The following is an 11,899-nucleotide window of genomic DNA, read 5'->3' as shown; positions in this document are numbered from 1 at the left end:
TCAAAGCTGCCCCCACTCTTGCCGTATTCAAAGCCTCCCTCAAAACCCACCTCATTAGACTCGCTTTCCCTGCCCAGACCTAACCAAACCTCACTTTCGTCCTCTAAGTCTTAGCCTTTGTTTTAGCCTTTTTAATGTTTTCTTTTGTTTTCTTTTCTCATAATAAAATTGTTTTTAAGCTGTTTGTAAAGCGACTTTGGGTACTAGAAAAGCGCTATATAAGTCTGATGAATTATTATTATTATTATTATTAACAGAGGAAAACCAGCAGATCTGTCAGTATATCTGATACCAGTAGAACATTTCCTTTGGAGGCCATGCATCTTATTCTAATGCTGTGTTGCTTGCAGAAAATAGTAGATCTAGAAGCTCACATAAGAGTGGCTGATCATTATATTTACTCATAACAGCAGTTCTTGCGGGGTTCCTCTGTGGAATAATATGCAGATGTAATCAATCCTCATCTTGTCTACAACTGCCCTCTGGCACGCCGTGGTAACAATAAAACCTACTGTATTAGTAGACATTCAAAAACATTCAGAATAACAACAAAGAAAACCTAAACCGGATCAGTTCAGATATGAACAACCAGATGTGTATGTACAACTACTACACACGTAACAGGCAAAGTTGTTGTTAGATGTATGTTCCATAAAGGTTCCAAACCACAAGAATGTTTGAGATGCAAGCAAAAAGAGCAAGAATGTAATGAGATGCAAGCAAAGAGAGCAAGAATGTTTGAGATGCAAGCAAAAAGAGCAAGAATGTTTGAGATGCAAGCAAAAAGAGCGAGAGAGAGAGGGAGAGGGAGAGAGACAGACAGACAGACAGACAGACAAAGAAAGACAGAACAGCTGTGAACATGTTTACAACAAAACTTTCAATTGTTCACACATGTTTCTAATGACGCAATCAAACCAATTAGACAGAACACACTATAAGCCAGTTCAGAGTGCATGGTTGAATGAATGGAAACAATCTTATGGCAGAGGAAGAATGACATTTTTACAGATTGTATTTTCAGGATGGCGTGATCGCGCCAGACCACACCTCATTTGCAAAATCGACGCAAGATCATTTGGAATGTTTACACAATGTGGGCGCAAGGTGTGAATGTAATGGGGGATGCTACCGAATGCACTTTGCGCTTGGTGATAAGGGGCATTGCGCCGGGTGGAAGATAAGGCCCTGAATGTTTTGTAGAATGGACTACAAAAGCATAGTTGTCTGCATGTTGAGGGAGAGGGAGAGAGAGACAGAGGAAAAGATTGGGTTGAAGTGAGAGACTTCAACCCACGCTGAGTGTGAGGAGGGGAGTGTAACGGCTGAGTTATATTCCTCTTGGCCTCGATCTCCAGGCTTTTATTGTTTATTTTCCTCTTGGCAGCCGTGTGCTGCCCCTAAATTGCTTGGAAAAGGAGCCCTCTGGCAGTCTCACTGAGCCCTTGTCTCAATATGTTGATCATTATCTGGGAAATCAGGTGCTAAATTTTCCTTCTTATCCCGGGGACACCACTGACGTTCTGAATCTTATTCAAAATTTGAAATGTGAACACGCTGATACTATCTTCGCTTCACTTGACGTACAGAGTCTCTATACATGCATACCGCATGATGTTGGTCTAGAAGCCATTTCCCACTACCTAGTACCTAGATCACACATTATGCCCCCCTCATCTTTTTTGACAGAACTCACTGAGATCATTCTATCTAATAACTTTTTCTAATACTCTGGCAACTTTTATTTGCAATGCCAAGGGACTGCTATAGGGTAGTGTTTTTGCCCCGTCATATGCCTGTCTGGTTATGTTTTTTTGGGAAGAACGCTTTATACATAACACCTGTGAATAACATATTTCTCCCTAAAATAGTTTTATGGCGTTGGTACATTGATGATGTGCTCTTGATCTGGAAGGACACCGCAGATGAGCTGCAAGTGTTCCTCCTGTATGTAAACTCCACCACTAGGTACTTAACCTTTACCTTGGAGTTTAACAATAATTAAATCAATTTCTTAGACCTCACCATTTTTAAAAGTAATGATGGTCTTTTTGACAACTATTTACCGAAAACCATTCAGCAGGAATACTTTAATTAGAGCGAACAGCAACCACTCTAAACAACTCATTCGTTTAGAGTTCCTATTGGCCAATATCTGTGCCTTAGGCGTAACTGCAGCTCTATCATAGACTTTGAATCTAAAGCTACAGATCTTACCAACCGCTTCACAGAAAGGGGCTATAACCAAGTCGACCTAGACGCAGCTTACAATAGAGCTCTACAGACTGACAGAACGTCCCTACTCATAAAAAAGCCTAAGCAGATACCCACCCGGCTCTGTTTCTCAACACAATATTCTTCAGCGGGAGGGTTAGCATTAAGAATACTTTCCTCAAACACTGGCACGTTCTAAAGAGTGATCCCAAACTTGCAAACATGTGTACTGATCCTCCTCTCTTTTCTTTCAGACGCTCCAGAAGCCTCAGAGACCGTCTAGTCCACTCGGACATGAACACCCCCCCCCCCTTCCCCACCTGGCTTTCTAATCCCCCTCAGGGTTTTCATAAATGTGGTAACTGTGCTCGATGCTCTAATTCATCAAATACTACTTTTTTTTTACCAATCCACGTACTGGTAAAATATAAAAAATATCCTCATTTATAAATTGTAACTCAACCCATGTGGTTTATATGCTCAAATGTCCCTGTGGACTGGCATACATTGGTCAAACTAAGAGACCACTCAAACTTCGTATTGGTGAGCATGAAACTGCTATTCGCACCAACAACCCAGAATATGCCATGGCCAGGCACTATAGACGGGTTTCCTGTTAGTAAACATGAGAGGAATATGACCGCGCAGAGGAGGGGGAAGCCTATGGGTGCGTTTGGAAATTACGCACCGGAGCACACTCGCCTATTAGTTTGTATTGGCCAGTGCGCTCACTGCCGCTCAGGGCTGTATTTTCGAACGCGCCTTTCACCCGGGCATGCGCAGATTGCGCATTCTGCTCTGTGATGACGTTGCGCGGAAATCCGTCTATAAACAAGCAAATCATGGCTCTCCAGCTTCCCTTAAATTCTGGGGAATAGAAAAAAGCTCAGCCTCATCACGGGGTGGAGACATAATTAATAAACTGCTTCGCAGAGAAGCATTATGGATCCACAACCATGACACTTTAGAACCCAATGGTCTAAATGAAGAGCTGAGCCTTTCATGTTTTCTGTAGACGGTCACGATGTATTTTGTGTGCTTCTTATTCTTGAGTGTTCCCCCTTTTTGCATTGTGTGTGTTATGTCTTAACAATTTAAAAATGTCTAAAATGTTTTTGTATTGGCCTCATATTTTCTGGCCCTTATCTCTATATGTACACTGTTTTTAAACGTACTTTATTATAGCATCATATGGTTAAATCTGTTTGTATATTCTGTAATATGCTAAATGGTCCATATACTCAAAGCCAACCTCAATCACCACTGATTGTTGCAACCTTGAGACTGTGACGTGTAGTACTAAACAGAGGGTCATCTACCATTGGTTTATTGAGAGCACAGCCCATGCCTGCCTAGACGCTGCCACCCATGACTCTGAGGACGGTCGAAAGACCGAAACGTCAGTATATCTATACTTGCACCTAAATAAATAAAAGGCTTAAAATGTCTGTGCTGCTCCAGCGTTGATCTCTTCTGCATCTATTGTCCCCACCCCTGTGACGCACAGACTGGCCGTTTAAGGCTGAGGCGGTAGAATCCCTTTGTTCCCATCCGGCAGCCATGTGCTTATTAAAAATCCCCCATGGTCCTTTACTAGTGATTCTGATGTTATGTTTAATGTCTTTTGCCTTGGAGATAGGCCACAGTCAACAAGTAGCTCTTGTAATGTTTGTACCCTGCTGCTTTAATCTGTCAACAATCAGGACATTAATCATATTATGTTACACCATCAATGAATTCTACATTGTATTGCAACTTTTTCAAATAGCGAAACACCAGGCTGACTGATATTTCAGGAAAAGCTGGTTGGCTGTGGATAGTTTTCCCTCCTACCTGTGTGTGTGTGTGTGTGTGTGTGTGTGTGTGTGTGTGTGTGTGTGTGTGTGTGTGTGTGTGTGTGTGTGTGTGTGTGTGTGTGTGTGTGTGTGTGTGTGTGTGTGTGTGTGTGTGTGTGTGTGTGTGTGTGCGCGCGCGCGCGTGTGCTAGTATATGTGTTACCCTGAGATTTAATCCTATGATGGAATCTGCCTGGAATAACATGGAGACAGCAGCTTAGACCAAATTCCTGTATCATACTGGCTACTTTTCCCTCATCTCAAACAGCACTGGCTGTGTGGAGTTTGCATGTTCTCCCCATGTCCCCTCGGGTAGTTAATACCCTCACAAAGACATGCAGTAATCCTGGTCACTATACTGCCTCCCCCTGGTCAGCCGGGGCGCCTGATGGAGGGGAATGGAACAGGTTGGAATAACGTGATCCTTCCACGCGCTACGTCCTACCAGGGAAACTCCCCCCTGTCAGGTGATAAGGTGGTCAGTTGGCTCTCATGCATTGAAGGAGGCATGAGCTCGGCCCTGGCCTCCCTAGGTTGGCAGAGGGAGTGTAGTGCCCAGGATTACATAGACAACTGGCACTAGGTGTAAAAAATGGGGTTACAAAATCGTGAGTAAAAAAAACAAAAAACAAGCACTGGCTAACCTCTGCACCACTCTGTAGAGATGGCTACAGGCCAAGACACTCGCATGCTCTCCTCAGATCATGTGTAGGGTTTTAAAATTAGACATTACATACATGTACTGACATATCACTGAGTGTCATCACATGCACACACTTACTCATACACATATATGTTATACCACATAGTGTCCCTATTCTGGAGCAAAGGCAAACATTCAGCGAACATACCACATCTACAAACTCACTGTGAGCTTGTAACTCAGCTATTTTCTAAGACATTTGGTGTAGAGGTGAAAAAAGGAGGGGGCCTACTAGTAGACTCCGGTCAATTAAGTACAGTATAGAGTTTAAGTGGTTAAATGTAAACTGCACTCAGACACAGTCCAAATACGCAACCCTAACCCTAACCCGAGAAGAGAAGAGAAGAGAAGAGAAAAAAGAGAGAGAGGGAGCATGAATGTTTGGAGAGAACCGTTTTTTCAGACAGGAAGTTAACGTGACGTTTGCGTGACCTTTTCATTATTGGCCGATTGGCAGCCCATGACCCGATATATTATAACTCTATGCTGTGACCTAGATTCGGAGTTCAGGCTATGGGATCTGTTGTCCTAGTTACAGGCTATGGCATGTCTATCGGCTGGCTACACTTTCTTGGCGTACACACACACACAACAGAACATACAGACGCTGCAAACTCCATAATGGTAGTTACAACGGGGCAGTTTAACGTCGTCCGTCCGTCGTCTCGGTCGGTCGGTCGGTCGGTCGGTCGGTCGGTCGGTCGGTCGGTCGGTCGGTCGGTCGGTCGGTCGGTCGGTCGGTCGGTCGGTCGGTCGGTCGGTCGGTCGGTCGGTCGGTCGGTCGGTCGGTCGGTCGGTCGGTCGGTCGGTCGGTCGGTCGGTCGGTCGGTCGGTCGGTCGGTCGGTCGGTCGGTCGGTCGGTCGGTCGGTCGGTCTCTCTCTCTCTCTCTCTCTCTCTCTCTCTCTCTCTCTCTCTCTCTCTCTCTCTCTCTCTCTCTCTCTCTCTCTCTCTCTCTCTCTCTCTCTCTCTCTCTCTCTCTCTCTCTCTCTCTCTCTCTCTCTCTCTCTCTCTCTCTCTCTCTCTCTCTCTCTCTCTCTCTCTCTCTCTCTCTCTCTCTCTCTCTCTCTCTCTCTCTCTCTCTCTCTCTCTCTCTCTCTCTCTCTCTCTCTCTCTCTCTCTCTCTCTGTCCAAATAAGCAACTACACTTCAGAAACAAGCCCAAACAAAAGCAACCAGCAATATGAATATTTACAAGCCACTTTACAGGAAAACAAGCCCAAAGTCGCTTATAATAAGGAGACCTGGCAACACCCCCCCCCCCCATATAAATAGTTATACATCCATATAGGAAGGGTCTAAACTTTTCAAAGTTGACAGCAGTATTTCAATGTTTTGCATTCACTTGGTATAAAACCTTCATGACAAATAGCAGCAATTAAAGGTAGTTGCTCTGTTCACAGTATATCTATGTACCGAGGTCATTTGGTGTAAACAGTGCAGGAATACACAGATTACAGACAATGATTTGTAGTCCTTAAGGTGGTCCACTATGCCACCGTGCCTTTTTTGCAAACTGTTAATAAAGTATTCAATCAATCAATCAAAAGACATCCTTCTCCTGTCACAACAGATCACAAATCTTGCTTGATGGGATTTGTTTGTCATTAGTTAGTCATGTTTTCAAACTGTCCTTGGGTGATTGTAATCTGTGGGAAGTATGTGTCTCTCCTTTCTTTCCGAGGTCCTTACTCTAACCACAGACACTCCCAAGCCGTGCTTTTGGAAGGCCTGTGACCCTTAACTCCACCGAACACAGATGAAAAGACCTCTTGGCACTCTACAGTTATCAAAACAAAAACAAAGCTACCCATTGTGCTCCCCTATGCTTCCAGCATGTCTGAGACGACACAGCAGTACAAAGCAGTGCTGTGGCTAAAGGTTGTAGGGTCTGTTCTGTAGGGCCTTTTTTAAGCAAAGCTGATATGCAGCTAAATCATCTGCAGTCACTCTGAGAAGACATAGTATATGTGTTACCCTAACATAACATAACAACATAAAGTGTACCGGTAATACTCTTATAAATCGGATGTTTAACCCGTCTGTCTGTCTGTCTGTCTCTCTCTAGGTCACTTGAAGCAGAGTGACAGGTTGTGTGTGGAGCTTTGTGGACATGCTGCTGCTCTCTGTGGTGTAAACACATTAACATTCTTGCTGCTGGATATCCTTTACATTGGCATGTGGCCAATGTAAAGGATATCCAGTTGTTTTCATACTTCAGTTCATACTGTGTGTGTGAAGTCACTCTGTGTTAGGGCGTCTCAATTCGGTTCAGGAGGGTATGCATGATGTGAGAGCCAGAGGTTGCTGCTATTTTGGGCCACAGCCTTGCTCCTCTGCATTGGCAGGAAGTCAAACTTTCCAGAGAAAAAAACGAAAGCCCCTTCGCTGCCACAGTCCTCCCTCAAAGGCATGTGGTGTCTGTGTCACTGTGTCTGTGCTTGATGGAGGAAGAGGCGCTGGATGGTTGAATCTCTGTCCAGATTCCCAGAGATTAAGGTATTGAGGTATGACACGATACTTCTCTTTCTTTCTTTCTCTCTTTCTTTCTTTCTATCTTTCTCTCTCTCTCACTTCCTGATAGTGCTGTAGGTGTAAAACAAACATTCCCCCTCATACAGCAAACATGTCTATTAGAATGAACACATCATGTCTGTTTTTACATTCTAGAGTTAAGTTGTATAGCAGTGTATAACACACAGACACACACACACACACACACACACACACACACACACACACACACACACACACACACACACACACAATCACATTATAATATGGATGGGCAGAGACCATTTTACTCCTCTTTGAGCCTGATGAGGTTCCTTTTTTATACACATAGTAACCTGTAAATGTACCTTGTTTTCTAATAAAAGACACCTTCATACTTTGTAGATTTTGATTATCATTACAAAACATACAGTAACCACTTCAGCCCAACTGCGTTGAATGGATGGAAACAATCTTAGGCAGAGGATTTTTTTGGTATGAGCGTGAGCAGGCAGTTAGATGTAATGAACCGCTGAAACACTTACAGTAGTTGTGTCAGCCACTCTCTGGGAACTGCAGACGCTCCCAAGCCAACGACAACATGCCTTTGGCAGGAAGGTGGAAACAAAAGGCATCTCTCCACCAGGTCTATGAAAACAAGCCCTAAAGAAGCGACCAGTTTCACCACTTGAGCCATATATCATATCAGCTATTTTCAAAAATAATCTTGAAAGCCAGTCCAAATAAGCAACTATACTTCAGAAACAAGCCCAAACAAAAGCAACCAGCAATATGAATATTTACAAGCCACTTTACAGGAAAACAAGCCCAACGTCGCTTATAATAAGAAGACCTGGCAACAATCACTTTTAACAGTCGATCACCTTCACTTGAAAGCCTCTGCTTCCACATCTGACAAAGTTACGACAGGGTTTGGGTTGTAAGTATACGTGTGGTTGTGTTGGGGTGGATTCTGACTAACCATAATGCTAAACATGTGGATGGGTGCAGGAAAGAGTGTGGCCTGTGGTCTGACAGACACACAGACAGACAGACAGAACCTGGTTCCCTGGGGTCTGCAGGGGCCTCTTCTTGCGGGGTCCGATGGCAGCCAGAGCAGTGATGTCGGCGTCCCTGTTCCAACTGCTGAGCCTGTTCCAACTGGTGCTTTAAAAAAAACTTGTAATAGAGAGTAGACAGAATGTAATGTACATTTGAGTTCATTTTTTTTATCAAAGAGTTGAGATTTCTCAAGACACTTTACATCTAGAGCAGAGACACAACATTCCACCTCACCATGAGAAAGCATGCTAAAAAACAAACTCATAATACATTTGGAATACCCATACAGTGTGATGTATAACCCAGAGTGTTCTGAGAGCAAGGAGAATGAGGGAGGTCCAAGAGAGAGGAAAATGTTTGAACTCAACAGTGGTTGTCGACAGGCCAGATAGTTTATAATAAGATTTGAAGGATATCAGTCTAAGTGCAGATTAGAACATTTAATTTGTTGTCTCCACAAGTACAATGGTGTGTGTGTGCGCGTGCGTGTGTAAATACCAGCCACTCTTGTGCACGCGTCAAGGCTCAAGGTTAATAGTTTTATAAACTACTATGGTTGATGTTTAACTCAGACTTTATTGATCTAATCTTCATTAAATAACAGGTGCAAGGTAATAAAGACACATTGATTCCTAAAGCACTTTTAAAACAGTGTGTGTGTGTGTGTGTGTGTGTGTGTGTGTGTGTGTGTGCTACTGTAAATCAATGAAAGAGTTGACATTAAGTGAGTGACAGTACAGTACAGCACATCGTTATTGTTACATGTCCTCTCCTCTCCTCTCCCCCCTCCAACCCAATCCTCTCCCCTCCCCTCCTCTCCCCTCCTCAATAGTTGTGTGTGGGTTGTCTGCATTTCCATAGAATAGTTTTGTTCTAACCGTCTTTGACAATAAGTCACATGATTTATGAGAAGGCCCGGGGCAGAGAGCAGGTAACACTGACTGGCACAGACCAGTTACCTCGGCCACGCCCCTCACTTCCTCTGACAGTGACACACAGACAGACCACAGACATGTTAGAAAAGAACCAAAACCTCCACAACAAAGATAGATCGGCTATTTTCAGCATGCAACCAAGTGTAAAATCAGCCATTACGACACCATCAAGGCACCGCCAACATACATTTCAGTTGACTAAATCAACTGTAGATTTAGTTACCTATAATCTTAGGATATTTTGTCGACTAAAACTAGACAAAAACTAAAACTATTCAGATGACTAAAATTTGACTAAAACTAAAGTGGAATTTTATTCAAAAGACTATGACTAAAACTAAATCATAATATCTAACTATAAGTCACTTGGTTGGATATGTACCATACATGACACTTGATCAAATGCTGTCAGCAGTATTTTTTTAAGGTCCCATGAATCATGCATGATTTGCAGGTAGCTATGCAACACAAAATGGCATTTTTATTTTTGTGTTGTAATAATAACTTCCCGTAAGTGGTGAGTCACCACAGGGGAGACCCTACTTGGGACAGGGGTTGAGGTGTGGCCGGGTAGCGTCCTGCCTGCGCATCTAACCAGCTGGCATGGGCAGAGTAGGTGGCTGCATCGGAATATTTTCCAGAAGACACGGCCTGTAAACAAAATCCGATATGATCCCCCATCCCACATAGTTTTAAATCAAACACAGCAGCACGTCCACTCATTATTCACTCGTGGAGCAGCAGAGCAGGGGCCTGTCGTGGTACGCTAGCATAGACAGACAGATGGGTTATGGGCCAGGAGATATTGTGAACTCTTCTGTCTACACATACGTCATGTCCTAGTATGAGCGAATAGGGGAAGGGGATCAACGTCACAACGAGTCCCTAGTTTGACCCGGCAAAAACTTGGATGTGTCTCAAAGAATATGATTATTGCCAGAATCACAGAAAGTTTAGAATATTTGCGGTCCCGTTTACATTTTTCACAAGGTGGTTGTTGCAATGAGCTGCACTACAATACTACAATACTTCACCATTTGTTGCGCTATGATGAAATAAACCCACAAAATGTAATGCATGTGTACGTTCCGTAATGCAATTCCAATGGTGTAAGCTGTGTTGTTTCACCCGGTGAATGAATGGCGGATTCCACCCTGTATGTGTGTCTCAAAGAACGTGTTAACATGGGAGGGGGCTGGAAGGAGACTATAGACATTACTGTACATGCATGAAGACACGGTCTCCGACCCAGAGATCCTGACCTGTGTGTGAGAGAGCAGTCAGAGCACAGAAGAGGAGGACCATTAACCCAGACTATCCCAGGATCGGCGAACCTGCTGAGACCACAGCAGCGACCTCTGGCTCTCACACGCACCCACCCACACATTAAGGCTTAGTTTCTAGTTACCCGTGTTGGCAGCAAGTCACTCTGTGTCAGGGCGTCTATATTCAGTTCAGGCGGGTATCCCCCGGCCCGAACCCTATCAAAACAGAGTTTCTCTGGCCCTAGGTCGATTCCTTTGGGTCACTTAGCGGCTAGCCCAAAGGTTACATGTGATTAGCACGTTCCTCTCTGCCATGTTCTCTCCATCTCTCTCTCACACACACACACACACACGTATTTCCTGGAATTAATACATACAGTATGTCCTGTAAACCTATTGAAGAGAAGGCAGCATGATTATCCATTGTACACACACGGATTATAAAGTGATTAAGGCTAAGGTAAGGCTAGATTTGATCATCCAGCTGTGGATAACATCTGCACTGGTAGGGGCGCTGCATAAACTGGAAGCAATTTGTATATAATCTCTGATCTTGATTATATTAACGACTTGATTCAAATAAACACGTCTACAGTAGCACTGATGATGACATGCTCAGATGGAAATAGCTTGCAGGCTCAAATCTGTTAATTGCCGACACATTTGAGTGATGTAATTGCTAAATGGGACATCATGCTGCCAAGGGGAGACAGAGCTGAAACATGCATGTCTAATGTTGCTGTTCTTCTCTACTCATACAAGACAATTGTTATTCTAACACCGAATTAAATTAAGATGCACTTGGCAGTGTGTTTCCTCTACTTAATTCCTGTCTGTCATGTATGAATATACTATATATCAGAGTCATTTTCTTATTGACATAATCTCCGCCAGACAGAAGATCTCTGTCTGCATGTGTATGTGAGTGAGTGAGTGAGTGTGTGCGCTCACCTGTTAGGGACTAATCTCGCAAACCACAACACTGATCAGGCTCAAATCTCTTGTGCACGCTGCTAAACCAGGGAATTCAATATAAATATTCCCGAAATTCCAAATATTTGTTCACATTTTATCAACGTTCTTTTTTTGTTTGACATGATTTTGTGATAAAAAGTTTTTTGTATGGATTTTTTCCCCACATTTTGTGAATTCATAATCTCAGACCATAACAAAAAAACATCACATGGATGCACCTGGGACGTATCATCATTGTTGTAGCCTGGGGTCATAGGGTGTTTCGGGTCTCGCAACATACACCTTCGGCCTCGCCCAAGTGACACAGCCAGGGTTGATCAAGCCCCGACTTACGTCCCAGTAGCTACCCACGATCAGTCCTCTTAGGGTAAGACAGGGCCACTCAATCCGCTTGTCCGGAACTGCTCTGCCGGGACTGG

The 11,899-nt window shown here is 43.7% G+C and overlaps 1 protein-coding gene across 1 annotated transcript in view; it reads right to left on the bottom strand.

Moving 5' to 3' along the window:
- tomm70a (translocase of outer mitochondrial membrane 70 homolog A) overlaps positions 1 to 11,899 on the bottom strand; it is a 115,207-nt gene that overhangs the window by 73,435 nt on the left and 29,873 nt on the right. The window lies entirely within an intron of this gene.

The sequence above is a fragment of the Gymnoscopelus microlampas genome (genome assembly GCF_963454915.1).
Source record: "Gymnoscopelus microlampas genome assembly, chromosome: 9".
Classification (NCBI taxonomy): domain Eukaryota; kingdom Metazoa; phylum Chordata; class Actinopteri; order Myctophiformes; family Myctophidae; genus Gymnoscopelus; species Gymnoscopelus microlampas.
This window is presented reverse-complemented; position numbering and strand designations above follow the sequence as displayed.